Source organism: Misgurnus anguillicaudatus, chromosome 8, assembly GCF_027580225.2.
Source record: "Misgurnus anguillicaudatus chromosome 8, ASM2758022v2, whole genome shotgun sequence".
Taxonomy (NCBI): domain Eukaryota; kingdom Metazoa; phylum Chordata; class Actinopteri; order Cypriniformes; family Cobitidae; genus Misgurnus; species Misgurnus anguillicaudatus.
In genome coordinates this window covers 43,781,289-43,809,202 of record NC_073344.2, presented here as the reverse complement: position 1 = coordinate 43,809,202, position 27,914 = coordinate 43,781,289, and the positions used below count along the sequence as shown (strand labels likewise).

General features: G+C 37.6%; 2 long non-coding RNA genes across 2 annotated transcripts in view; one reads left to right on the top strand and one right to left on the bottom strand.

Moving 5' to 3' along the window:
• Positions 1 to 27,914, top strand: part of LOC129450975 (uncharacterized) — a 415,333-nt gene that overhangs the window by 78,966 nt on the left and 308,453 nt on the right. The window lies entirely within an intron of this gene.
• LOC141365923 (uncharacterized) lies at positions 11,448 to 17,901 on the bottom strand. Its single transcript, XR_012370888.1, has 3 exons — positions 14,421 to 17,901; positions 11,971 to 12,121; positions 11,448 to 11,861 (listed from the first exon to the last, which is right to left on the bottom strand). It is a non-coding gene; the product is annotated as an uncharacterized lncRNA (long non-coding RNA).

Here is a 27,914-nt window from a genome sequence, read left to right as displayed (position 1 = left end):
AAAGTACGCGTCCTTCAGGTCGATAGATGCGAACCAATCGTTTGGACGAATGCATGGAAATATGCGTTTGGGCGTCAGCATTTTGAACGGCATTCTATGAAGTGCACGGTTCAGCGAACGCAGGTCCAGGATCGGTCGCAAGCCGCCGCTTTTCTTGGGTACAATAAAGTATGGGCTGTAAAACCCCGACCTCATCTCGGCTGGAGGGACCGGCTGGATCGCGTCTTTTGCCAATAAGACAGCGATCTCCGCACGGAGGACGTGCGCATCGGCAGCTCTCACCGTAGTGAAACGAACGCCGGAGAATTTGGGGGGACGCCGGGCAAATTGGATCGCATAGCCGAGACGAATCGTGCGTAAAAGCCAACGCGACGGGCTGGGAAGCTGTTCCCACGCCCCCAGATACCGTGCGAGGGGGACTAAAGGCACGATCGGTGTACCCGCGGCGGGCGCAACGGAGGTGATCGCCGGTGTGTGCGTAACGGCCGCACCGACAGCAGTGTTGTGTGTGATAACACTCACCTGAGTCCGTTGCTGGGTGGTTGAGTAAGGAATGCTCTGCTGAAGACACCTCACACTACTCGATGCACCCTCTGGCGAAGGAGGAGGGAGACGATGGGTTATGAGCCCGTAGCTGTCTCCTACCGCCTGAGAAGTTGGAGAGCGCGGTGGGGTTTTGAGCCCGTGCGTCGCTCTCGTTCTCCTCTGATGAGTCGGAGAACGAGGGGGGGTTATGAGCCCGCTCGTGTCTCCGGCGCTCATCTGAAGACCTAGAGATGGAAGTGGAATTCGCTCTTTTTGTGGATTTGTGGGTGCCGACTGAAAAGTCAGCGGAACAGAAAAAGGAAACAAAAGATTCCCCAACCGGCCCTCCTCCGGTGGGGGGAGTGGTGCCTTCACCATCTCCCGAAGAGCGATCCCCTCCATCTCTAGGTCGCCCGTCTCAGGGCCGCTTACGTGGATGGGGCAGGCGCAGGACGCTTCCGACGTGGCATGATCTGAGCGATGGCCTCAGTCTGCTTCTTGGCCGCGGAGAATTGCTGCGCAAACTCCTCGACCGTCTCGCCGAACAGGCCGGTCTGGGAAACCGGAGCATTCAGGAGCCGGGTTTTATCGGCGTCCTTCATGTCCGCCAGACACAGCCAGAGATGGCGTTCCTGGACTACCAGGGTAGACATTGCACGCCCGACGGCGCGTGCGGTGACCTTGGTCGCACGAAGCGCCAGATCTGTAGCCGCACGTAGTTCAGAGAACTCCGCCGAGTCGTGACCTCCCGCATGCAGGTCCCTCAGAGCCTTAGCCTGGTGAACCTGCAGCAATGCCATGGCATGCAGGGCAGAGGCTGCCTCCCCACAAGCCTTGTAAGCAGCACCGGAGAGCGCCGAAGACTGCTTACAGGCCCGTGAGGGGAGAGTAGGCTGGTCCCGCCAGGAGGAAGCGACACCGGCCGGACACAACTGCATCGCGACCGGGCGCTCCACTGACGGGATACCAGTGTACCCCTTGGCATCCCCACCCTTGAGAGAGGTGAGAGGCGAAGGCTGATACGGCCGGTTCCGGGCGGAAAACGGGGTTTTCCACGACCGCGTCAGCTCTTCATGCACCTCGGGGAAGAAAGGCACCGGGGGCGAGGACTGAGAAGCCCTGGCACCCCCGAAGAACCAATCATCGAGGCGGGACGGTTCAGGTGGGGGAGGTTTAGTCCACTCCAAGCCGACCGCCTCCGCCGCCCGAGCGAGCATGGCTGCCATCTCAGGGTCGAACGCAGAACCCGCAACCTGGCCTGGCTGACAACCCCCCCTCCGACGTTACGGTGGACATCGCGTCAGGTGGAGGCTCGACAGAGCACGAGGACACCGTAGAACACGGGCCGCTCGTCTCCATCGGGACCTCCGCTGGCAACGGATCAGGGCGCTGGGAGCTACTGGACGAACCAGCAGACCGACCCAGCACCGTTATACGGAGGTCATCCTTCGCAAGTTTGGTAGCTGCGCCCTTAGCAGCACCAGACTGGGAAGGCGGGAGCCGTTGCCGGAGGAACGACACCCGTCTCAGCAGATCCACCATAGTCATGGCCTCGCAGATGGGGCACGAGCTACCATGAAATGCTGGCTCTGCGTGCTGGAGCCCCAGACACGAAAGACAACGCTTGTGGCCATCCTGGGGGGCGATGAACACACCGCATCCAGAAACGGAGCACGGACGGAAATCCATCTTTAAAAAGACGACCCCGACCGTGACACGAATGAGTGGCTGTCTTTAAAAAGACACAAAGCTCAAACGTGCTGCTCTTTTAGGGAAATCACTCTTTGTGCAAGCTGGTGAAACACACAGGGAGAGGCAACACACTCACTCGAACTCAAGTCCTAAATTAAAGAGACAGAGAGAGAGAGAGAAAGGGTGGAGAAAAAACACTGCGAGCCTCCGCTGAGGTGTCTTCGCCCAACCAACTTTGGCAAGCTGAGATCTTTTTTCTTCCCACAGAACAGGATCTACGAAGATCAGTTTAGAATAGCTTCTCGTGAGCAGATGTCTGCCGGCTTCGAAGCAATGGGGCTGATTTGGTGTTGTGCACCTGCGCCTTATATACGCACCTGGCGGGGCGGCGCCGGCATTATGCAAATACCTGCATGCCAAGTTCATTGGCGTTTTTGATAGTTCTCGAAGTAGATAGGTCACCCGCGAAGCGGTTCCCAATTCGTCGTTCACAACGTGACGTCGTAGTGACCGACTGAAAGGGAACTCTTAAAGATACCTTTAAAAACTGCTACAACTCATTGAAATGCATGTCATAAACAGGATTACTAGTGATCTGACTTTGGACAGAGCGCAGCTCTCTGCACGTGCGCGAGACTGAGCGAGGTGCAAAGATGCAGCAGGTTATATTTTAAACAGAAGGGATAGTTTGCCTCAGCTCACATGAAACGCATAAAACTGAACAAATACGTAAGGATTACTACTTTAGTTTATGTTTAGACTTCGGACAGATGCGAGAGCGCGTGCACGTTAGACAGAAAAAAGCGCACTGCACGTGCGCGAGACTGAGCGAGGTGCAAAGATGCAGCAGGTTATATTTTAAACAGAAGGGATAGTTTGCCTCAGCTCACATGAAACGCATAAAACTGAACAAATACGTAAGGATTACTACTTTAGTTTATGTTTAGACTTCGGACAGATGCGAGAGCGCGTGCACGTTAGACAGAAAAAAGCGCACTGCACGTGCGCGAGACTGAGCGAGGTGCAAAGATGCAGCAGGTTATATTTTAAACAGAAGGGATAGTTTGCCTCAGCTCACATGAAACGCATAAAACTGAACAAATACGTAAGGATTACTACTTTAGTTTATGTTTAGACTTCGGACAGATGCAAGAGCGCGTGCACGTTAGACAGAAAAAAGCGCAGCTGCTTATGACGTGCTGGATTTATTTCATATGCTAGGAGTACAAAATGCGCACATTAAGTCCATGTGCATGCAAGAAGGAATACTCTGTCTACAAACTCTCGCGTTAAGTGAAGCCCACAAACCCCCATGTGAGTTGTGCAATGTGCATGTCAATTTTAAACTATAATAATAATAATAAATAATGGCATATCATTTTCGTCTTTCAAAAAAATATGTAAAAATCAAGAATCAAATCGTGACTTTAGAATCGAAAATGTAATCAAATCGAGGATTTGGAGAAACGTGACACCCCTACAAAGAAGGCAAACAAACAAAGTGGAAAAGTCACAATTAAATGTAAACATTATATAAATATATAATACATCAAAATCCCTTTTGTGTTTAAAGAAATATATCGATATACTCTTAAATATCAAGATATCCCCCAACCCTAATTAATAATTTACTGTATATTTGTCTAACATCATATTTCAAAATAAAACATAATTGTTCTTTTACAATATAAGTATAATTTTAAATTAGTATAATAATTGTTATTATGCAAATAAAATGTACTTTGGTTAAGCCAAATTTTACACAAACATTTATGTTATCTATGTTACTCATTTTTAGGAGACATGGACATAATGGTCAATAACAGTTTAACAGTTCATTAAAATGTATCCGTCGGCTGTCATTTGCCTTTGAAGAAAAGCTGCAGGACACCATTCAACACCAGAAACTGAAAGACATCCAAGAAGATCCCAGAGAATATCAAAGGGTAAAATTGTTGTTTATTTTAATATTCTCCATTAATATCTTTTGTAAATATAGATATTTGTATTGCTGTCAACTAGGGATCGGATGGTATGAAAATTTCATAACACTGTTATAGTGACCAAACTTTACATTTATTTAGTTATTTAGCTGACACTTTTATCCAAGGTGACTTACAATTGCTATTTATGTCAGAGGTCGCACGCCTCTGGTGAAATAAGATGTTAAGTATCTAGCTCAGGGACACTTTGGCGTGTCACAATGAATTCGAACACGGGTCTCTCACACCAAAGGCATGTGCTTAATCCACAAGTTATCACGGATAACACCAAAGTTATCACGGTTATCAATATTATCATGCTTTTACTAAAATGAGATATAAATGTTAACTGATACATAGACTTGAAAACATTTTAACTAGTTTTATTTTTAAAAATCAACAAACAAAATTTTTTTGCAAATTTGCCTCCTTGTGCAAAAAAACTATACTGTAAAAAATAAATTGTTGGCTCAATGAATTATTTTTTAGTAACTAGTTCCACAGAAATTTTACGTTCACTCAATTTCTGTCTCCAAAGTGTTTCCTGGATTATTTTTTAGTTGGCCCAAACTTGACTCAAATATAAAAAAGTATGTTTGCTCAACTAGCTTTATAGTTCATTCAACTAAAATGTTTTAATCAGTTGAATCTTTAAAAACTTACAGCAAAGACTCTGTCAATTAAAATTTAAGTATTGTATATGTTTTATGTGTTACTTCAATTAATATTTATTATTTGGGATTTTTTAATAACATTTTTAAATTATTTATCAAATAATTTATACTGGTGTTGTTAACAAAATAATTAACTTCAGTCAGATAAAAACAAAAGCTTTTAATTCACTTATCATACAGACTGAACATAAAGAATTAAGTCTTCTCTAAATAGAGGGCATTAAACAGTCCAAAAAGCACTCCAAAGTCAGTCAGAACATCTGCAGGGTAATTTGGAGAACTTCAGCCTGTACAAGAGGAGAGAGTCTCCCATGTATCTGCCTCTTACATCATCTCCGCTCTGGTTTAATAAACAGAGAAATATAAATACACAAACACACATACATAAACATGTTTAATATAATAAAGCTTGATGGTGAAAGACTTTATTCCCTAAAATAACGTTAGGCCAAATTTCCCTCAGAAATCACACGTAATTAAACACTATTGGGCAGTTTTCTCGGACAGGACTTATCACTGACTAAAATACTGACATCTCTTAACATATGAGTGCTGTTGTTTTGTCTCAAAATGCATGCCCAGTATTGTATTTTATAAGGTTTGTTTGTAAAAATGTCACAATTATAATTAAGACCGAGTCCTAAAACCCTGTCCGGTAAACCAACCCTATTATCTTAACTAAAATAGATCCACTTTACTTCGGACACATAACACACCTTTATATATATCTTTACAAAAATATCATTACAAAAACGTCGAGTATTTGCGTCTTTGCCGATTAATATATTCTAAAATTAACATTTAATTACAACCACTTACCTGACGTGAACTTGAGGAAACGGCTGATGACTTGTCAACTCGTGTCGTGTGAATCAGTAAGTGATTCCGGCTGTTATACGTGCGGATTGATCTCAGATGAAATGACCTGTGAATTAACAAAAACTAATTTTATATATATAAAACTTTTAAATTTAAAGATCAAAATTTTCACACTATTCTTACGTAAACTTAAACAAATTAATACATAATACTGATGTACAGCTGTACATCTCCTATCACCAACAAGTCAGATTAAGCAAGTAAATAAATTGTCACTTTATTGTTACGTAAGCTGTGTCAGAAAGTGAAAAACAAAATTAAAAAATCAATTATGTTGCATACTGATCTGTAAACCCTTTACTAAACAGTTTGGAATTTATTTATATCTAATTAGGTTCTTTGACATGGTTAAATTTAGGGGTGTGACGAGATCTCGTGCAAAGAGATCTTGCAAGATCAAATATGTAACGCGAAATTAATTATGTCACAAGATTTCTCATGGAGGTGATCTGCTGTCCTTTTCCTTAACAAAAGGCTGCATCCTTTAGAGGTCCAATTTGTAGACTGCATACGTCATAAAGGTCTCATAATAGTGAAATATATAATTGTAAATATTTTCTAATATTTAGTTAATTGTAAGTTATTGTAATATGATAATGACTTCCAAACATAATACTCAGTTAAGTTGATGATGCAGATGACGTTGGCAGCCCACCGGAGGCTTCATCTGTTTGAGACACGGCCACTGTCCTTATATCAGCATTAAGTTAAGATTCTGTATAAACCATTTACAGTGTATGCATTATATTAAAGCAATAAACCCCAAGAAGCAGTGGGTTACCAGTTCATTTTATAACAGCTAAGGGGCGTTGTTAGGCACGACGCGAAGCTGTTATAAAATGCACTATAACCCCACTGCTTCGCGAGGGTTTATTGCGTTTATAAAACGGTTACTTCATATGCATAGCAGGGTTTCACAAAATGAAACGCAAATAAGTTTTTATATTAGTAATTATTAAGTAATTATATTAGTACAAATATTACTGTTCCGCCAGTAAAGTAATTCCTCAGAATCAAGTGTGGCTGCAACAGAGTGCAATTCTCAACCAACACAGACGCAGCAAAGACACAATGAAAATATAATTTAAGACTGTGGTGTTTATTTTTATAAATCCACATTTATCTAAAATATACATTAACATTTATGTCATTGAAGTGATGATCAAATATGCTTGGAAGTAGGGGAGTCAACAAAAATCGATTCGGCAATGCATCGCAATGCGCGCATGCACGATTCAGCATCGATGCAGCAAATGCCATAATCGATTATGTCACTGTTTATTTTCTGGAGATGACCGTGATAGACGGGTAAATAAAAACGCACCCTTTTCCATGGAAAGTGGACATATGGGCACATTTCGGATTCTATGAAGTTAATGGGAAACAAGACTTAATTACTCTGTGTGTAAAAATTCTCATTTCAGGCAGGGCTTGCAAAATCGCTAGCCCGACGTCTCGTTTCTATTGTGAATTCATGTCGGGCTACCAAAATGTATGTCCACCCTGCCCGTCGGCTATCTTGGGGAGGAAATAATATTTTAATGTATTTGCTTTGTCTCAGATTTAGTTAGGTAATTATATTATATGTATTTCGGTGTCCTCTTATCAGTCATTATCCTCACGTACCAAGTGAAACTGTCAGGAAATGAAGTGAAAGCATAAATAAACTCATCCTCTAATGTGCACGTCTGATATATGCGCGCGACAATCTGCACGCGCTTCTACCGGCTAGATTCTTCACGAGCACCTGCTTGCGCGAACTCAAGTCATTTAATAAAATAACGTCATTTCATTTTTACCTCATAGACTAACATTGTTTTAGCGTTTATTTTTTCATTCTTCAGTTAGTAACTTAAATATGTGAGAAGGAAAATATGTTTGAGTGATTTCCGATGGATTTGACACATCTAGGCTATTGAGAGTATGATGTTACAAGCTGATAGGTGACTAAACAGCAGTGGTAAGATATGTTTACCTAAAGCGAATAGAATGTGTGTTTGTCATTTCGTTTTACCTCAGAGTCTAACATTACGGGAACATAAAGGGAATTATGTTTATTCCTTTTTAATAAATATCTGCTTTAAGTCTTCTATATTGTGTTAAAGTCACTGGTTGTTTATATATTTGATAAAATACCATGTTATCTAAATACAATGTGTGATGTATTTTTTATAATAAATAACCTCTGTTATAATACATTCATATAATATTTCAGTAATATAACAATTAAATTATTCTAACGTTAGGGGAACGTTAAAATAACCAAAAACCTTGGAAAATAGGGGAACATTTTGGGAACCAAATTGTTAGCTGGGATGGGCAGGAATATTTGGCTTACATGGAAATCCAGGATTTATCAATATTCTACATTAAACAGTGTTTTTTTTATTTGGGCTACTTATATTCATTTCGGGCTACCAAAAATTAAAGAGTGTCTGCCCGAAGGGCTACCGGGGATTTAAAAATTTTGCGAGCCCTGGTCAGGTATATAATTGTCATTGTCTTAAAGCTGCTCAGCTTTCGTTTTTGTTGAGAATAGTTGCACTTGAGTTTACTACTTGACTTATTAAAAATTTGCCTTGTTGTGTACAGTAGAATTCTGATGCATCACAATGCATCGTAGAATCGAATTGAATTGAATCGTTACCTGGTGAATAGTAATTTAATTGAATTGTGAGGCAGTGCCAATGCACACCCCTACTTGGAAGCATGCTTAACTCTTTCCCCGTCAGTGTTTTTTTTTTTTTAAGTTGCCCAACCCAGTTTAGTTTAAAACTATCTTCTTTAAATAAACATAAAATATCAAATGAAAGAACAGACCATCCGCTTTACAACAACAACAACAACAACAAAACGTTTCATCCTACTTTCATTTGTTCTCTTATCAGTTATCACCTCTCAAATTTTCGAAAGCAGAGATAATTCCATTTTTGTAAAGAACTTTTGTAAGAGATCAGATTCAGAGCCATCAAAACTCACACGTTACGCTAAATCCAACACAACGCTGTTGTGTTGAGTAAATATGTCAGTGTTTGAGTTGGGTAAGATTGCCATCTAGTGGACAATAGCGGAAATATCAAATTAAGACAAAAACAACCCAGAGAACGTTTTCTCTTTATTGACGAAATGACTCAACAATATCTATGACATTTATCTGGATATCGCCATAATTGTGCAAATGTAGAAAAATTTAAATATGATTAAAGAGTGTGGTGTTTATTTTCATAAATCAGTACTAGGGCTGCAGCTATCGATTCTTTTTGTAATCGATTAATCTAGCACTGAATCGATCGATTAATCGGATACATTTTTTTGTGTGTTTTTAAACAACCAAAACAAATAATGCATAACGAAAATGACTTGGCTGTAAAATGTTCAAGCATTTGGCTTTTATTTCTAAAAAAAAAAAACAGGTATTTGGCTCCAAGAAATAAGCCTATTTTTTCAATTTTTTACCCATTTAGGGTTTATAAGTGCCAGTGCCAACAATTAAACACTTTAATTTATTAATATGCACAACAGGTTTCATGCTGTAATCTAGCCCTGACATCAAAGTAAATATCTGGTTTATGTACATTTCTACACCTGCAGCATTTACCATTAGGCTTTTAACATATAATATATCATTTCTGGGGCGAGCCTATTTGCTATGGTAACAACCTGTGTGTATGCGCGCTGTGCGCGAGGAAGTAACTTCCTTATGCTAAACTCCTGCAATTGAACGTGAATACGTTTACTACTTAAAAACATCAAAGCTAAACATCATATCTAGTCAAACCGCATAACGACATCGCTACAAATACAGTATGGGATTAAAATCAGCGGAAGCTACGTTACCTTGTTTCATCGACGCTTGGTGAAACAACAGTGGATGTTTTCAGTTCAGATGCTGAATGTAATGATAATGTAATGATCCCAAACTTTAGACAGTCTGTCTCTGCCGTTTATGGACATATTCGCTCAACCATCGCGCCAACTAAATTCAAAATGTACCACGCGCTATGATGTGCTTCCTGAACATTGAACAACAGTCCGTGTGAATCAGATCTCGGCCCAGATAGCAAAATCTGCCTGGCCCACCACTGGGCCACATATTTGCTTGAGTTCTGGCCCAGTTCTGGCTGGGTCTCCGGCCCAAAACTGGCCCACACACTAAAAATTGGATCAAACTATTAAATCTGGGCCAGTTGTGGCCCACACCCAGTAAAATAGATCTTACATACTGACTTGGCCCAGATTTGGCCAGCACACTGTAAAGTGACCTAAATTGTTTATTTGGCCCAGGTCTGGCTAGCACACTGTAAAGTGACTTAAATTGCTTATTTGGCCCAGGTCTGGCCCAGACCCTTTGTTTAATGTGGCCGACAACATCTGCATGGTCCCTGGGCCAGATGTGGCCCAGAAACTGGTAAATATTGTATATTTTTTATTTTTCAAGAAAAATACACCCATTTAAGAAGATTAAGAGCCTTTTATTAAAAAAATACACACATCACATTAATGTGAATTAACAGTTAACAAATACATAAATATGAACATGTTTTAACATGTACCAACAATTAACAAAATACATTGTAATTTTGAACATATTAATTCTTAATATATTCAGTACACTTTAGAAAAACCCAACAAATACAAACAGACATATCTCTTACACTACACATTTTACAAGCACATAACCCACTTTATAAACAATTTTAAAGGGATAGTTCACCCTTAAAATGATAATTTTCTCATAAATCACTTACCCCTGTGTCTAAACCACCAAGTGCTCTGATTGTCTTCATTATACATTTTTAGAATTATTTTTGAAAACCGGGAGGCTTTTGTCTGTCCCATTGACCTAAGCCAGTCCCACAATCAGTTTCCCAGAAAAGAACGAAAGACGCCGCCAAAAAAGGTCCATGTTCCATCAGTAGTTTAATAATAATATTATGAAGTGACAAGAACACTTTGTGCACAAAGAAAATAAAACGAACGATTTCAACAATTTGTTCTCCTCCTTAGTTGTTGAAAGTGTATTCAAGACCAGACTACGGCGATACTGCTGACATCACCTGCAGCTCACGTCACTTGCTGATGTGGTTACCAATGTTTTTTTGTTTGTTTTTCTACACTCTTTTTTTAAAGCATAATGCAAACATTGTAACAATACTTAAACAGCCCGAATAAATGTACAAATTACTTGGCAGCCTATTCTGTCTGTACGCTGTCAACTACGTCAGCAGGTGATGGCAGCAGCAGGTGACGTCAGCAGGATGCGCCGTAGTCTGGTCGTTAACAGGCTTTGCATGACCAAGGAGAAGAACAAACTGTTGAAAAAAATTTCATTGAAATACTGATGGAACACTGAACTTTGTGGCAATGTCTTTCATTCTTTTCTGTGAAATGGATTGTAAAACTAACTGAAATGAATGGGACGGACAGAAGCCGGGAGGCTTCATTAAAAATATCTAAAAACGTGTTCTAAAGACAATCTAAGCACTTATTGGTTTAGAACGACAGAGGGGAAGTGATTAATGATAAAATTGCAATTTTGGGGTGAACTATCCCCGTAAGCAATTAAAGCGAGACAACATGTAAAACAAATTAATTAACATTTAAAGAAAAAAATTCTCTCTCACACACACACCACACACACACGTTGGCATATGTGGTTTACCAGGACAATTCCATAGACACAATGCATTTTATACTGTACAAACTGTATACTCTATTGCCTTAACTTACCCCAGTCCCTAAGCCCAACCATAACAAAAATCTGTTGAAGGTCTTTAATCTATGAAAAAGTACCACTTAGTATTGTGTCCCTGTAAAGCATGTTTATAGCATATTAAGCATTATACACTATTCCCCATAAACCACATATACCAACCCACACGCACACACACCTCTCACACACAGACCAAGTAATTAGAACAAGTTAAACACATTTAACCAAAACACCACCACTCTTTTTACAGAACAAAACATTCTCCTTTGCAAACACAGGCGCTAACATACACTAACTGCTTTTCTTTTGCTAAAGTTGTCTTGCACCCACCCTCTCGATCGAGCCACCTCTTCATTGTCCCCTCCACAACTGTAAGGGACCTTCTCCGAACTGCATCTTTAAAATAAATAATCCATATTGTCATTGTGAAATCCTTAACATTTAATGAGCATATTAAAAAGAAATGTCTATTTTTTATTAACAAATAATTAACAGATATATTTACCAATCACTACCTCTCTGAGTTGGAGGGTGACAAATAAAGTCTTTTACCTCCAGTTGAGGTTTTAAGCCAGGGAGTTGTTGGTCGCCCTCTTCAATATATGCCATGTGCAGTCTCGTACATCTGTACCGCCAATAAGCCCCAACCAGTTAACCTGAAACAGATTTATAGTCTTAATAGTTGGTCATAGTTTCATACAGGACACAGGTCATACAGTAGTTGATTGCTTATATCAAAGAGATGATGCATGCTAATTTTTGTGTGCTAATTTAAGAAAAGTTGTGTGCAATCCATAGAAGTAAACTGTTGTGTGTTTGTTGTAGTCCAAGAAAAGAGATTTAAGTTGAAGAAGATAACTGGCGTCATTACTTACACTGTAAAACATTTCTGTAAAATTACAGTATTACTGGGTATTACTGGCAACTAGCTGCCAGTAACTTACTGTAGATTTTACATTTATGTCATTTACTGGCAACAGTTTGTTTAAAGTTAAATGAACATGAAACATTTTCAGTCTTTATCTTCTACAGTAAGTTACTGGCAACCAGCTGCATAATTACAGCTAATTTTTTGCAGTGTAGGGTTTTGTACATTTGCACATCGTTCACATGTCTCTAACACTTACACATCAAAGGGTGTGTAAATTCGTGAATCTGAAAATATGTGCCCTGCTGAAAAAAAACAGCATACCAGCAAGACCAGCATATGTTGTGTTTTGGTTAGGGATGCACCTAATCCATATTTTTTAGGTTCGGCCGAATCCCTAATCCACCGTTTAAGATTCGGCCGAATCCGAAACCTAATACCGAATCCTACTCGCATCCTTATTCCAACACAGTAAAACACATTAATGAAGTAAAAAACGTCCACAGCAGTGTATCTTTCATTTTATTTCATTATGCCAGGATGACAAGTTGGAAAAACTATTTTGACAATTACCATAAGCCTATGCATAATGAAAGCGATGCGTTGCGACACGCTCGTTTTTCCAATAAGCAAGCAGCTCCGCGCTGAAAACTATATTTAACTTTGAGTGAGAAGCTCCGCTCGTCAATGTCAGTCTTCACACGGCCGTCCAATTACAGTGGAGGAGGGGCGGGACATTACCACAGCAACCAACCGGCTCACAGCTGAAGCATCACAGCTACCAAGCGCTCGGCTGAAAAACAGCTGGCATTTGGGGTCCTCAAGGCGTTTTCAGCCGTGTTTAAAAGTTTTGGTGTGTCCAGCTGACCGAAAGAAAAAGCTCATCTCCACGTCAGCACCCGATGTGTGTAATCAACGGCTGCGTGACGTCGACCAGCGTAGCGCAAGCCTAGGGTTCGGTGGAAAAAAAATCTAGGATTCGGCCGAACCCGAACCCCGCCAAAAAGCCCAGTATTCGGCCGAATCCGAATCCTGGATTCGGTGCATCCCTAGTTTTGGTGCTGGTTTGTTAGTGAACACCAGCTAAAACAGCCTCAAACCAGCACCATCACTAAACCAGCATTAGCACTAGCATCCCATGCTGGTCATAACATCAAGCCACAGCATATGTTGTGTTTTGGTGCTGTTATGCTGGTGACCACCAGCAAAGACCAGCATAATTCCAATGCTGGTTTGATGCTGGATTTTTCAGCAGGGTGCTCTTTAACTTCTTAACTACTTTAGCTCAAATAAGGTTGTGTGCTCCTTTTTATGAAGATACGAACGTGTATCTGAATTCTCTGCTTAATTATTAAAAACCTGTTAACCGGCACGAGGACGACGACTGGTTATTTACATCTTTCTAAATGGATTCAGCTTACTAACAACAATATTTAAGCTAACGTGATAGATGTAGGGTTGCCACCTTTGATTTGTGAAAAACCGGGACACTCAGATGAAATTTATTTTTGTTTTGTTTTTTGGAGGGGGGATCAATAATATGACTGTTAATACTTTAAACTCCAAGCATGATAATTTAAAGTTTAATCTAACTTGAAGTTCAGCTTTGACCAACCCCACTGATCGTTTTAAAAGCTGACTAGCAACTTAATTCAAACTATTTTATCCAGGATGTGTATGTGGAATCTGTGGATGCAACGCGTGCGACCAACCGACAGCATAGTTAGTTGCTAGGCGTAAGCTGAGCTTCCAATCAAATAAAAGTAAACGCCTGGCCAATCCACTGTGTTACCTGTTCTATTTTACCCGGTTACGGACACAGGATTGGATGAACACAGAAACAGTGGAAGGAAACACTTTAATATGAAACCAGGAAATTCTGCTTTAAAAGTTCATTTTCACAAAAAAACGGGACAATTCGTGTGCCGGGAAAGAATATAAAATTTCCGGGAAAACCAGGACGGGTGGCAATGCTAGATAGCTGGCTAAATGTGCAGGAAAATTCACGGTTTTGAATATGTAGCAAACAATTCCTTTTTATTGTTATCATGCATTTTTAACATATAAAATCTAAATCAGTGACTTACCAGTTATTGATGATGGTGTCTGTGTCGAACGGGAGCTCAGCTTTGTGCTGTGCTTGATTCAAATCATAACAGCAGTCGTGATGTTGCCGTTCAACAGCTAGAGGCCTGATTGCCACATCACGGAATCGGGCCATGTACTGTATACTGTCCGTCTGAAGCATAAACATTTTTAAATTGCCGCCAAACAGCGTTACAACTGGCATGTGTCAGTTCCACTGGCATCTGGCCACATACTGAATTTCTGACATCATACACATCTTGGCAGTATCATATCAAACCGTAATCGGTCCAGGCACAATGCAATGTAGTCAGTCCGACTACACAATGCCAGATTCGGCCTGATTACACTGAGACACTACTTTAGTAGACCCGGACTTCAGCTGAGTATGCTTACACTCGGGCCAACAGCTATAAATAGTGTTTACTACTGATATACTATTTCCTCATCTGGGCCAGTTCTGGCGCATACACTAAAAATGTGTCCGGCTTTCAGCCGACACTGGCGGAAAAAAGCCAGAATCGGCCCAGAACTGACTCCTATCTGGGGGCGTGTGTAGTGCGCGTCATAGGAATTTAACGAGGTTTCGAGGCAGAATTTTTGCCTTGAGGAATTTTTTGAATCGAGTAAATCGAGTAACTCGATGAATTGTTTCAGCCCTAATCAGTACGCAGCAACAGTGGCACAGTGATACTTGTGATGCGGTCTGAACCATGGGTTTACCGGGGTATGTTATCACGGCTTAGAAAGCGTTTCAACCAATCAGAATGAAGAACCAGAACGAGCCGTTTTATAATCTGTCTTTTACTGCGTGTGCTTTTTTTGTTTGGATTTCCAATAATGTTTGTTGATAAGAGTCAGATGTAAAGCATTTTAGCAGATTAAACCCTTACTCTAACTACGTGATTTTATCTTTGCGTATTCTTACTCAAGCATAACAATGTGTAAATTCTATTGTAAAGAATTGGACAAACATTAAAGATTTAAATGGATTTAAACTTAATTTGGCTTAAAGGGACACTTCACCCATTTGCATTAAGCTTTGTATAGTTAGAACCCCAGTCATGTTTTTGAATGGTCGTGCATCATTTCCTCAGTTGCCGCTGAGACAGGAGAAATACAGATTTAGTGTTGCACTTCCTTCTTTCAATGATGTAAAAATCATCATTTTCCATCATTGAAAGAAGAAAGTCCTATATCTTTGTTGAAACGGTGAGAATACAAACACCCCTTTTCTTGGTCAAATAGGCACCAAATTCTAAATGTATGTTACTTTTCGACTACAAATATGACACACTTTCAATAAAGATTAATGTTTCTACGGGTAAAATACTCCTTTAAACAAACTGAAAGTAAAAACGGGTCCTTTGGTCCACCTGCAGGCATTTGTTATAATACATAATGCAGTTTTCTGAAACAAAAGCCACATTACTGCATTGTATTTACTTACTTATTTAAAAATTTTATTTTAATGAATTATTATTGCATCATCATTATTATGTTATTGTTCAATTTGGTCAATTTTTATTACCATAAATATTAAATTACTTAATTATTAGCAAAATAATTGTTAGGTACAGTCTTAAATTAGTTAAAACATTTCAAAATAATATGATTTCAGTTTCCCTTTTATTTTATCATTGAGGATTTCTTATTGAGGAAAATCTCGTTTCGTTCTCGTGAACCCAATCTCATGTCTCGTCTCATCTCGTGGAATAAGCGTCTCATCACACCCCTAGTTACATTACATAATCCTACTTAACAATATTTCCCAAGGTTCCTGCAGGATTCTTAAAAGGTCTTAGGGTGGGTTGCACCAACAAGGATTAAACCTAAATCTGGTTTAAATTAAGGCTTATTTAATAATTCTGATGCATCAAACTTTAAACCTGTTTAAAAATAATCAGGGTTAAATTTAAACTGTCATTTTGATCCAGGTTTAAATTTTTACTTTAAACCTACATTATTTTTAATAATTGCTCCATTACTTTAAACTCTGTTTTAAATCTCAGTTAGGGATTAACTTTAAACTTGCATATGAGGAAATTTAAATATTTTTTTTACAATTAAATGTGTGGCTAAATCATCAGAAACAGACACTGCGACTGTGATAGAGCTTCGCAAAATTTATAGCAACATTGCTCCATTACAACATTGTTGCTATTTAATTACACCTGCAAATTCATCATGGTGGACAAAATAAATTGCAGATAATACAGGTTAAAGTTAATTCCACGATTTGTTAATCTGCATTTAAATTTAAGTGGTGCAACAGAACTCAAATTAAAATTAAACTCAGATCAACAAATCCTAGATTAGCTCTAAACTCGGATTAGTTTAATCCTTGTTGGTGCAACCCACCCTAAGATTCAGAAAGTTAAATTCAAGGCATTAAAAACCCTTAAGAACAGCCAGATTTTTACCGAGATCTTAAATTTATTTTACCCAAGTCTTAAATTTCTTACCTCCGTTCATTCACAAAAACCATTGTCCAAAGAAAACAATATAAATAATTTAAAGGTCACGTTCTTCCTGATACCATTTTTAAACCCTAGTTAGTGTGTAATGTTGCTATAATAGCATAAATAATACCTGTAAAATGATAAAGCTCAAAGTTCACTGCCAGGCGATATATTTTCTTCAATAGAATTCCTCTTTAAAGGGGACATTCCAGAAGACGTTTTTAAGATATTAAATAAATCTTTGATGTCCCTTGAGTACATATGTGAAGTTTTAGCTCAAAATACCATATAGGTAATTTATTGTGGCATGTTAAAATAGGCACTTTATGGGGCTGAGCAAAAATGCACCATTTTTGTGTGTATCCCTTTAAATCCAAACGAGCTGCTTAGGTGGGCGGAGTCTCAAGCGCTGGCGCTGTAGAGCTGACAGAGCATCGAGGGAGATTCTCTCACGAAAGAAGTTAGTGAGCAATGTTAAGCATTATATATTTGAACATGTTTAAAAAGTCAATTATCTGTTTTATGCATACTAAATACATGTTTATCAGCAGATGGGAAACATTGTAGAATAAAAGTAAAGACTTTTAGCTCTCATGCTGCTTTTAAACAGGCACAATGATTTTCAGCATGTTACAATAAATTACACTTCCACAAACACTCAGAAGTTTACTTTTTGACCAAACCACACGAGCACATTTAAATGATCTGTAATAAAACAACACGTTTAATGCTTAAACTTTAGAGAAACAGAACAAATGACATGTTTAAGTTTATTGTGTACACATATTGAACACATTCGCGTTTCTGTCAGTCTCTCATCTATTTTGTAACTCCTCATTCATTTGAAACTTCAGAGAAACATTAAACAACATATTTACTTATTGTGTATGATAGTGAACACGCGTTGTTCACTCACTCTGTCTCGTGCAGTGCATTAATCCTCGTGTTCATTCATATAAACTTCAGAGAAACATATTAAACAACATAACTTACTTGAAAGCGAACCGTCGCGTTGCTCTCTCTCTCGCCGTTCGCTCACTCGCTCTCTCTCTCTCTTGCACTAAGGTAACGTTAATCATTTAGAACGTTAATTCAATCTTTAGAAAGATTATTAAAACTACAAGATATAAGATTGTATGCTACTGTTTGTGTTTGATGGAATACAAACGCGTCGTGCTGTCAGTATTCTTTCTCTCTGTCTATCGCACTCGTGAGGCCGTTCATGGTTGGATAGCGCAGTTGAAGGGGTGGTATCATTAAAATAAGATCCCTTAGCTACGTCATGCGGGGAGCGAAATCCGCATGACCTATTTATTCACATGCTTGCAGAGACAGCCTTGCCAAAACAAAGTTACAGGGTTGCTATTTTTCATGTTTTCTGGGTTGGTAGAAGCACTGGGGACCTGATTATAGCACTTAAACATGGAAAAAGTCTGATTTTCATTGAATGTCCCCTTTAAAAGCCTACAACAAACGGCCGGTTTGGACTACAGCCCTCTATTTCCTGCTTTAATGACGTCAGTAAAACAGTTCGTTGACTAAACTCCGCCCACAGGAATACGTCAGTCATCAGCTTTGGCTCAAATGGCTCTGCTAAGCTAAGATGCTATCGAATCACAGCACACTAAACAAACTACACAATCAGAACTCGATACGTATTTCTGAAGGAGGGACTTCACATAACAAGGAAGACATCAGCCAGTTTTGAGGACAGTGAAAACAGCGCTATACAGATAAGTAAATTGTGTGAAAAATACCGCGTTTTTTTACATGTGAAACATGAACACATATTATATTGCCCACTATAAACACAATCAAAGCTTCAAAATCACAGACAGAACGGGAGCTTTAAAATATGGTAGAACTAATCTGTGACAGATGCCAAGACTGTTTCATGAGCATACCTCTAAAAAGAGAACTTCCGCACTTTGCTTATTACTGGATCACACTTTAGTCATGAAATAGAAGATTATATTAACATCTATTTAGTCAAGACTCATTTATGTAGTCAAATGTAACTGGAACAGTTTAAACAAGCCTATCTTATAGCTATCTGGGCCCGTATGTATAAAGCCGCTCAAAGTAAAATTTTAGTCTGAAGTGTGTCAAAATTCTAAAAATGACGTCATTTTACTCTTATTTCTACACTTAAGAATAAGTTTGATTTATAAAGCCTCCTAAGTGTAAAGACTAGGTCTCAGCTCCTAAATTATTTAAGAGAGCTGGAGAGGTCTCTTAACCTAGTTAACAGTGACAAGAGGGCAGCAGATATACGGACATCATGCACTTTACAACAAAGAATGTTAGAATTACTTTTAATTCAAATGTATTTCTATAGCACTTTTGACAAATTTCTCGTTGCAAAGCAGCAAATTTACAGTAAATAGGAATTAATATAACATTATGAAATATAAAGAGTAAAGGTTTTTTATACAAGGTATATTATTTTACACAATATAATATACAGCAGGGGTCTTCAACTACTCTTCTTCGGGGGCCAGATTTTAAAATTGTAAATATGACACAGGCCAGCCAAACTTTTACCCATATTTTTTTTTACTTTGACCATATAAATATGTGTGTGTTGTGGTTGTTTTTGTTACTTTTGTCATAGTATATATAAAAAAACATATTAAAAAGCTTGCATTTTCAAAACCAAATGCACACTTCTTGTATCCAGTGTGTTGCCTTTTAATTACTGAAAACTCATATTTTCTTTATTAATATTTAGAAACAATTGCAACATGTAAGAGTCAAATAGCAAAAGTGTAAAAGATCAACACTTTTAAACATATTTTGTTTAACTGTTTAACTTTCATTAATTGTTACATGTCAAGTATTCACAACATATAGCCACTCCTAATGACTAAAATTGCACTACATGTTTTCTTTTTTATATTTTATAGATATATAGGCTAAACAGCCTTTCCGTTGTACATTACAGATATTACTGTCAGGAGTTCGCCCCCCTAGTGGCAGTCGTAATGAAATTGTAGTTTAATCGTAAATCTGTTATGAGAGAGAACCTTTAATCTACAAATATATTTATAGCTAATAATTTACTTACCAGTAATCAATCGTTTTTAAAGTATTCAACTGTTACTGATAAAGTGAAACAAAAAATAATCATTTTTAAGTTTGCACACAGTAGGGGTGTAACGGTACACAAAAAATCACGGTTCGGTGCGTACCCCGGTTTTGAAGCCACGGTTCTGTTCATTTTCGGTACAGTAAGGAAAAATGCAAACATTAAACTGCAGGTTGTTTATTACTATAAACTTTTTTTACAATTTGTTTACACTTTTTTAAACACTTTTTATTAAAATATAATATATAAAATGAAAAAATAATAAATAAAATACTACTGCAAAGTTCTTTTTTACATTATTTTATAACAGTAGGTAACTCTTTTCTTAACCTTCTTTTAAACTTTTTCTACTTAAACCTTGCACTAAACTAACAAATTCAATTCCTGAATACATTTATGAACTATTAGCCTAACGTACATTTTTGCCACCAAAAATTTTCTGTTTTGATTTATTTTAGATTGTTTAACTTACAGTATTGAATTGGCTATGTACCATCTCTGTATAAAAATAATATTACTGCTCTATGTGTAACTGCATAGCAAGCAACATGATGATATACTTATTATACACTCATATTGAGATTAGTGAGTTGCATACATAGCCATCTTTTATCTTTTGCACGTTTCTCCTAATCTTTGCTTGTGTCGTCAATGTAAGCTGTGACTTAAACTAACGACCCCCTCCGCAGCTGAGTGACAGCTGAGTAAGCCCGGGTTACAGCTCTTCTCTGTCCCGACCAGCTGATCGCATTGTGACAATGATATGATTGACCTGAGATGCAGATGAAAAATCTGAACACGCATTCCTTATTCTAGCTGTCACAGCAAGCGCGTCTCATGATTGCGTAGCAACGAAAGACGCGCAACCTCTCACGTACTTTTGAAAGAACAAAACAGCGCGTTGGCACGCATTTAACATGCGCTTTTAGACACGACATGTAAAAGTTTACATCAATAATCAAACGAATATACAACTAAGTAAATAAAAATCTTTCTGCGGGCCAAATTATGTTATATGTTTGACAGAAGACTTGCGCTGAACGCGGAGACTTCCGCCACTTAATATGTTCGTGTGAAAACGCACGTATTATGTTCCGCACAGGCGCACACAAAAGATTGCATTCTGCCTTTCGGTGCATGTGTGCACCGTACCGAAAGCCCTGAACCGAAAAGTTGGACCCCTAGCACACAGTTTTGATTGGAACACACTGAAATACGTCACTTCCGGTCGCCGCCTCACAAGCAGTGAAGCCGCATAAGTTAATTTTCTTTAACGCATCCAAAGCTCGAAATTGGATCAGTTAATAAAGCACCCACAGATGGTTGGCAGCCCCTTTCTGACTCACTTTCCGTGTTTTCGGCTGTCATTTGTCATGTACAGTGGAAAGGTAAAAGTAACCACGCTGAATTTAAATCAGACTATAGTCGTTTCTCAATCCGAAGGCTGCAGCCTCCGGAGGTCGCATTTCCAGGCTGCGTACGTCATTAAGTTTTACTTCAGAATTTTAACAATAATAAAGTTGACTATTATTCTTAGTTAATCATAAATTGTTGTAATATGCTTATGATTTGTGAATGTAATGCTCAGTTAACTTAAACTTGATGACATATGCAGTTTGCATATGCGACCTCCGGAGGCTGCAGCCTTCCGATTGAGAAACGGCCAAAGGTGACTGGCGGCCCGGATATAAATGATTGGCGGGCCGCACTTGGCCCGCGAGCCGCCAGTTGACTAGCCCTGATATACAGAATAAAATGGATAATATGTAGTAAAACTTATTCAAGTGCTTGCACAGTACCAAGATATTTTATGGGATTATCAAGACAGCATACTTAAATGGTATAAAAATTTGCATAATATACACTGTAAAAAGTTAAAGTTGGATCAAATTATTGATAAGGCCTAAAAAATATGATGTCTTATCAACTTTAATTATTTCACTAAAATTAGAAAATTAAAGTTAAAAATGTTTAAATATTAGGTGTTACCAATGTTTTACGTTTTTTTTAAGCAGAGTCGCTTTTACGTTTTTCATTTTATGACAGGTAAATAAAATACCATAAAATAAAATCTACAATAGCATTATTAATCCAAAAAAAGTTAAGTATGTACAAACTTGCAGTAACACCATTACATGTAAAGTGATATTAATAGAGTATACAAACCTGACCCAAAACATAATGATAGCTGTGAGCAAGCCAAAGGTGAAAGTAACAAAGATGGCAAAAATTACAATGGTGTTTAAGTGGAGAAATCCAACTTAAGTTGATCATCTTTTTCAGGCTTGATCATCAAAGTATTTTTAATTTTTTAAGTGTTTGCAAACTTTAGTCTTTCTTTATAAACAGCTTCTGAGTAAAATCAAAATGATATGATTCATCATCTTAACTTTTTAAATAGCATTACGTTTGTATATTTCATTAATATGTTGAAACTTAATTAAAATAGTGCAAAATTGTGTAAAATAAATGCATGTACTTATTTGTAATATTGTTAAACATTTCTTGAGGCAAATTTAAATTAAAATACTAATTAAATTGTAATGTCTTCATGATTCATGAATTTATGGTGTCACATGCTGCTGTGACTGTATAACATTGCCGGCTTTCTATTGGCTGATTCAGAGGTTAAGGGCGGCCATTTTACGTTGAAATTATTGTAGTCCTCAGTTTGCAGCACTTAAATCAGCACTTAAGAATGAGTCTTACACTTTACTGAAAGTTGCTTTCAGTTTCTTTATAAACATCTCATATTCTCACACTGTTCCTACTCCTTACTAAGAATTTTTTGACACTTAAGTCATAGCTTAAGACTATTCTTAAGAGCATTTCTGAGATGTTTTATACATACGGGCCCAGATCAGTGAAGTGAACAAGTTTAAGGCTCTATAATGACTGCTGGAATCTTTATAAAAATCATTGTTAAAAAATGTGAAATGCATCTAGTAAAAAGGGCATTCTGAATGTAACTTGCACAATGGTGTGAAAATTAACAAAATGAAGAAAAATAAATTGTTTTCGGCCTTAGGCTGAGTTTTTCATTCTCTGTCGGTTACGGACAAGAATTTTCCTTTGATGCATCCCTAGTGAAGATATCAGAAACAAAATCCAGTCTGGCCAAAAGACTATAAAGGAAGCGTTTGTCTAGTAGCATAAAGAAATAAAAAAAAGTCCAGCTAGTGCAATTATTTTATTAAAGAGAATTTCCGGTCACTTAACCCACCTCATACCTCTACAGTTATGATTAAACAATAAAGATGACATGATAAAATGGTTAATTGTTCATCATCAGTCATTGTTTAATAAACACTTACGGCACGTTTTTCCCAAGTCTTCATTTTTTTTTGTTTTTCCCTTTTAACTTTTCAATGATTACTGTACCATGGCCGGTTTACTGAGGTTCTACCCTACCGTGAAATTTTTATAACATTACATCCCTATCTTTTACATAGACAACAAAACGTAAACTTGTTAAATATGTAAATTATGCATTTTGTCCCTCTATCAACGTGAGTTTAATCCAGATACACATTTCGTAACAAAGGCCCAAAACAAGCAAATAAAAAAAAAAAAAATTGCAAATTGTGCACAAACACTGTATTAATTACTTTGTCTGAATCAACTTGTTTATATTTTAACCCATTCTCACCTAGCCTAACGTTGTCATACTCAATTCTAGTCAAAATTTGAGTCTGATACCACTCAACTGGGATGTAATTATGGGGTATGTTTCAACCAAAACACCTAATAGGACAAACCTACAATCAATCAGAAAAACTGAGTTTAAATTCAACAGTTTGAAAAAACGCAATCTTTGGTGACGTGGTTGATTACGTTACTTTTGATCATCTGTCCTTAATCGTATAAAACCAACAACAACAATTTCATTGGTTCAACCTGCCCTGGGTTAAACATACTTGAGCCGTAACAGAGCAACACCAGACAAAACTTCCCATCCTGAAACATTGTAGATAGAGCAAAGTTTGGTTGGCAGCCAAGCTACTTCTCATGACTATAGCCATAAATGCTGGAATGCTATAAAAAACATAATCAAACAATTTGAACAATTTGCTATTTTTTCCTTTTGACATTTATAACAAAGTTCATACTATTACACATTAATTGAAATAATTTTGCAAATTAATTACATTTCTTTCTGTTTAGGTCAACATAACTGCAAAAGTTATCATGCTGACAGAGGATTGTCCCGGTGTAACAAGATCTGGATATAACCTTAGAAAAAGAACATACGCCATTGCAGATGATACTGCAAGCATGTCCCTTTGTGTCTGGGGTGAAAAACATTTAGAAATTGGCAAGTGGTACACAATCAGCAATGCGTCAGTAAGACAAATTCTGTCTACAACATGTTTGAGCACAACTTTTCAAACTACAATTACCCTTATGCCAGATCAGAAATGTGAAGTTGCAAAAGTTGTAGACGATACTAGGACAACGGATTGACAGGTCATGACTGCCGAAGTGCAAAGTAACTACCTTTGCCCAAAGCAGCATTTGCTAGAAAATGTAAATATGACCACATCTATCACCAGATGTCAAAAATGTTCTGCATATTGTAAAACACAATCTCGAAAGTGTTTAAAGCTAAAATAACAATCAAAGGAAATGATGGTAAAATGTCAGACTTCATAGTCGATGATTATGTTCTGCGCAGCCTTCTCAATATACAGAAAGATAGTAACGTTAAAGAGGAGGTTTGGGCCGCAAAAATACTGGAATCAGACGCTTTCCAAGTTAAACATAGAAAAAATAGAGTAACCGAAGCGTACTTCTTGCCAAATTCTGAGGTTTCTTCAGAGCAACGTTCAACAGATCTGACCACCGTTCAAGAAACGACTGACGTGCCAGATGAGCTCATGCTCGAACAAGTGTTCAACTCTGCAAATGATATGGCAGTAGATTCAGAAGAGAACATAACAAATACGATAAACAATGCAAGTACAGAAAATCAAGTGAACATAGCAGTAACAACTGACATAATGCCGAAAGCAGTGACTCAGTGCAGCGACCTGTCAAAATGTGACATCGCCCCAAAACAAAAAAACAAAACCTATTAAAAAACACCAAGGGAAATAATACGTAAATGAAATTCATTTACACATTTGGTGCAAACAAAATTTGCTGTTTACACGGCAACTAACTTTTTCATATTGCATTAGAATAGACAAAATTGTTCACATCTTGACTTTCATTTTACCTAAAAATAATTTCTTCTATTTTATGTGAAATAACAAATGTTTTTATAGGATCACACATTCAAGTTTTCCACATTAAACTAAAACAAACGACATTTTATAGCTTATTGTCCTTATTACAATTGTATGGCCTATGGCAAGCTTTTTTGTTCAACTTGACCCAATCAAGATTACTTAATAACATGTTATTACCAAACTGTCATTTCATTTTCCTGCATAATCTAAAAGTTCACAATTTCATTTGTCTCAATAATAGTTCACTACATTAGTCCAAAAAACAACTATGTCATTTTGGTTATTGTGAATTTTCTTTATTATATTTGTACAAACACAGTATATTTAGTTGTATTTAAACAAAATTATGCTTATTTTTGTAAACGAGTTCAAGAGTTTGTATCACATTGCATGTTATTTTTGCTTTTTTGCTAACACAAACACTATCTATAAAGCAAACTGTTTTATTTCAAGTTACAATAAAAGTTATACATCTTAAAAAATGTGCTTATTGTTTTTGCATGGCAATTTATTTTCAGAGAAGCAAAAGTATAACAAAATAATGTATTTAAATTTTAAAAAACTTGAATAATTAATACTATTTCAGAAACCACTTATGCTGCAAAATTAGGAGTACGACCGGTTCAAGATAGCGGCTACATTTCTCAGTGCCCAGCGGCCAATGAGACATCTAAGCTCTCTATAAGATGACCTGAGTACATTGAATTTGGATGTATCATCAATGGACTCAGTGCTAAAAACTGTAAAATAAGCCAGCTGATTATTTATATAGCATTTCATTATTATCATAAATTAGAATTTAAATGGCCAAAAATTGCAAAAAACTAAATTGCGTTCAAATTTTGTGTTTTTGACACACAAATGTTTATAACTCCACAACAAAATGTGATTTTTACACCAGATTTGATACACTGAAATGTGAGTACATTCTGAGGCCTCACAAAAAAACTGGACTCCGCCTTTAATTGAACAAAACCTTTGATAACAAGCCAGACCTATGGTCATACAACGGTTTCTTCACTAAACTACAGTGTATAGTCATAAAACTAGATGTAACACAATCATGACCTGATGTTGCATGCACAATTTTGTCATTGCGCCACCTACTGGTTTTGAGAGAGAACATTTTTATTTTTGCCTAAAACTACTGCAACAACACATCTAAAACCATGAGTCATCATGGATTATTCCTGTCATGCCTTTGACTACAATCACTGGTGGTTGCCAGTTCACTCCCTAGCAACCATTGAGAATACTTGACTCATTCACCGCCAGCCTTTTTGAGAAAAGTTGCCCACCTGCATTTTTGTGATTTTAACAAAAGTTTCACAAAATTCCTTGCAGGAAAAATTATCTTCTATAAATATATAAACATACAAATTATATCAAATTAAAGAACACACCCTCTGCTTTCAAACAAACAACAAACAAACAAACAAACAAACAAACAAAATGGGGAAAAAACTTTTCATTATATATTTACTTTTTCCACTTAATTTGACCACTGAAATATGGATATTTCTCTTCAAAAATACAACATTTTGAGCAAAAAGCTTAAAAAAATGTGTTTTTGTAAAGGAATTTATGTTAGAGATCAGACTCAGAATGACTATCAAACATAAAGGCAGTTCAAATAAATCGTCAAATTATTTTAACTTCCGTTTTTGATAAATTGGCGGTTCGGTAGTGGATAAAAGCGGTATTACACTTTCACTTTGAAATTCGTCCAGAAAGGCAGATTTGTTAGTTAAATATTAACTCATAATTGACGAGATAACTCGTCAATGGCGGTGAATGAGTTAATCAACCATTTATGCAAAAGCTATATCTCTGCATCAGAACATCGTAGAGACACGGGGGTGGGATGTGACCCATGTTTTGCCACTGCAAACGCCACTCACATGTCCTTCAAAGCTCTAATGTTCCATAATTGTCAATAACAGGACGATTGCAGTAGACAAGAACTTAGATTATTTTTGATGATAACTTTTTTTTATTTTTTCATCTAAAATTATTAGGTTTACCTAGGTTCTTCAATCTGCTTATCCAATCTCAATTGTACACCCTTTTGTGCACTTTTCGGCTTGACCCCGGTATTGCTGCTTGCAGCTATATTTCTTTTTCTTAACTATTATTCTTCTTCCTGTTCCATTGCGGTCTATGGCAGCCCATAGAACCATACGTAGGAAAGTTTTGAAATTTGGCACACTGATAGAGGACAGTCCAAATAATATCCACAGCAAATTTTGAGTCGCTATGTCAAATCCGCTAACGCCACCAACAGTCCAAAATTTAACTTACGTTTTTGCTCATAACTTCTGATCTGTAAGTCCTAGAAACGAAATTCTTGTTTCCTCTGATTCCTTGGCTCAAGACGATTCGACTGGACCCTATGACGTTTTCCGGCATTTTGAATTATTCGTAAAACCTACTTTTGCGAACTCGTCCTAGAGTTTTTACCCCATTGCCACAAAAATTGGTATACAGCATCTAGAGACACTCTAGGCAAAAAGTTATTAAAACAATTTCGATAAACCAATCCGTTGTCGTATTGCGCGTCAACAAAATTTACGTAGAGCGCAAAAAAACAGATTTTAGGCTGTATCTTCGGCAATCTTATGCCTATTGTGATGCCAGTCAGGAGTTTCGTTGCAGCGCCACCTAGTGGTCATACTTTTCAATTCAATTCAATTCAATTCAATTTTATTTATATAG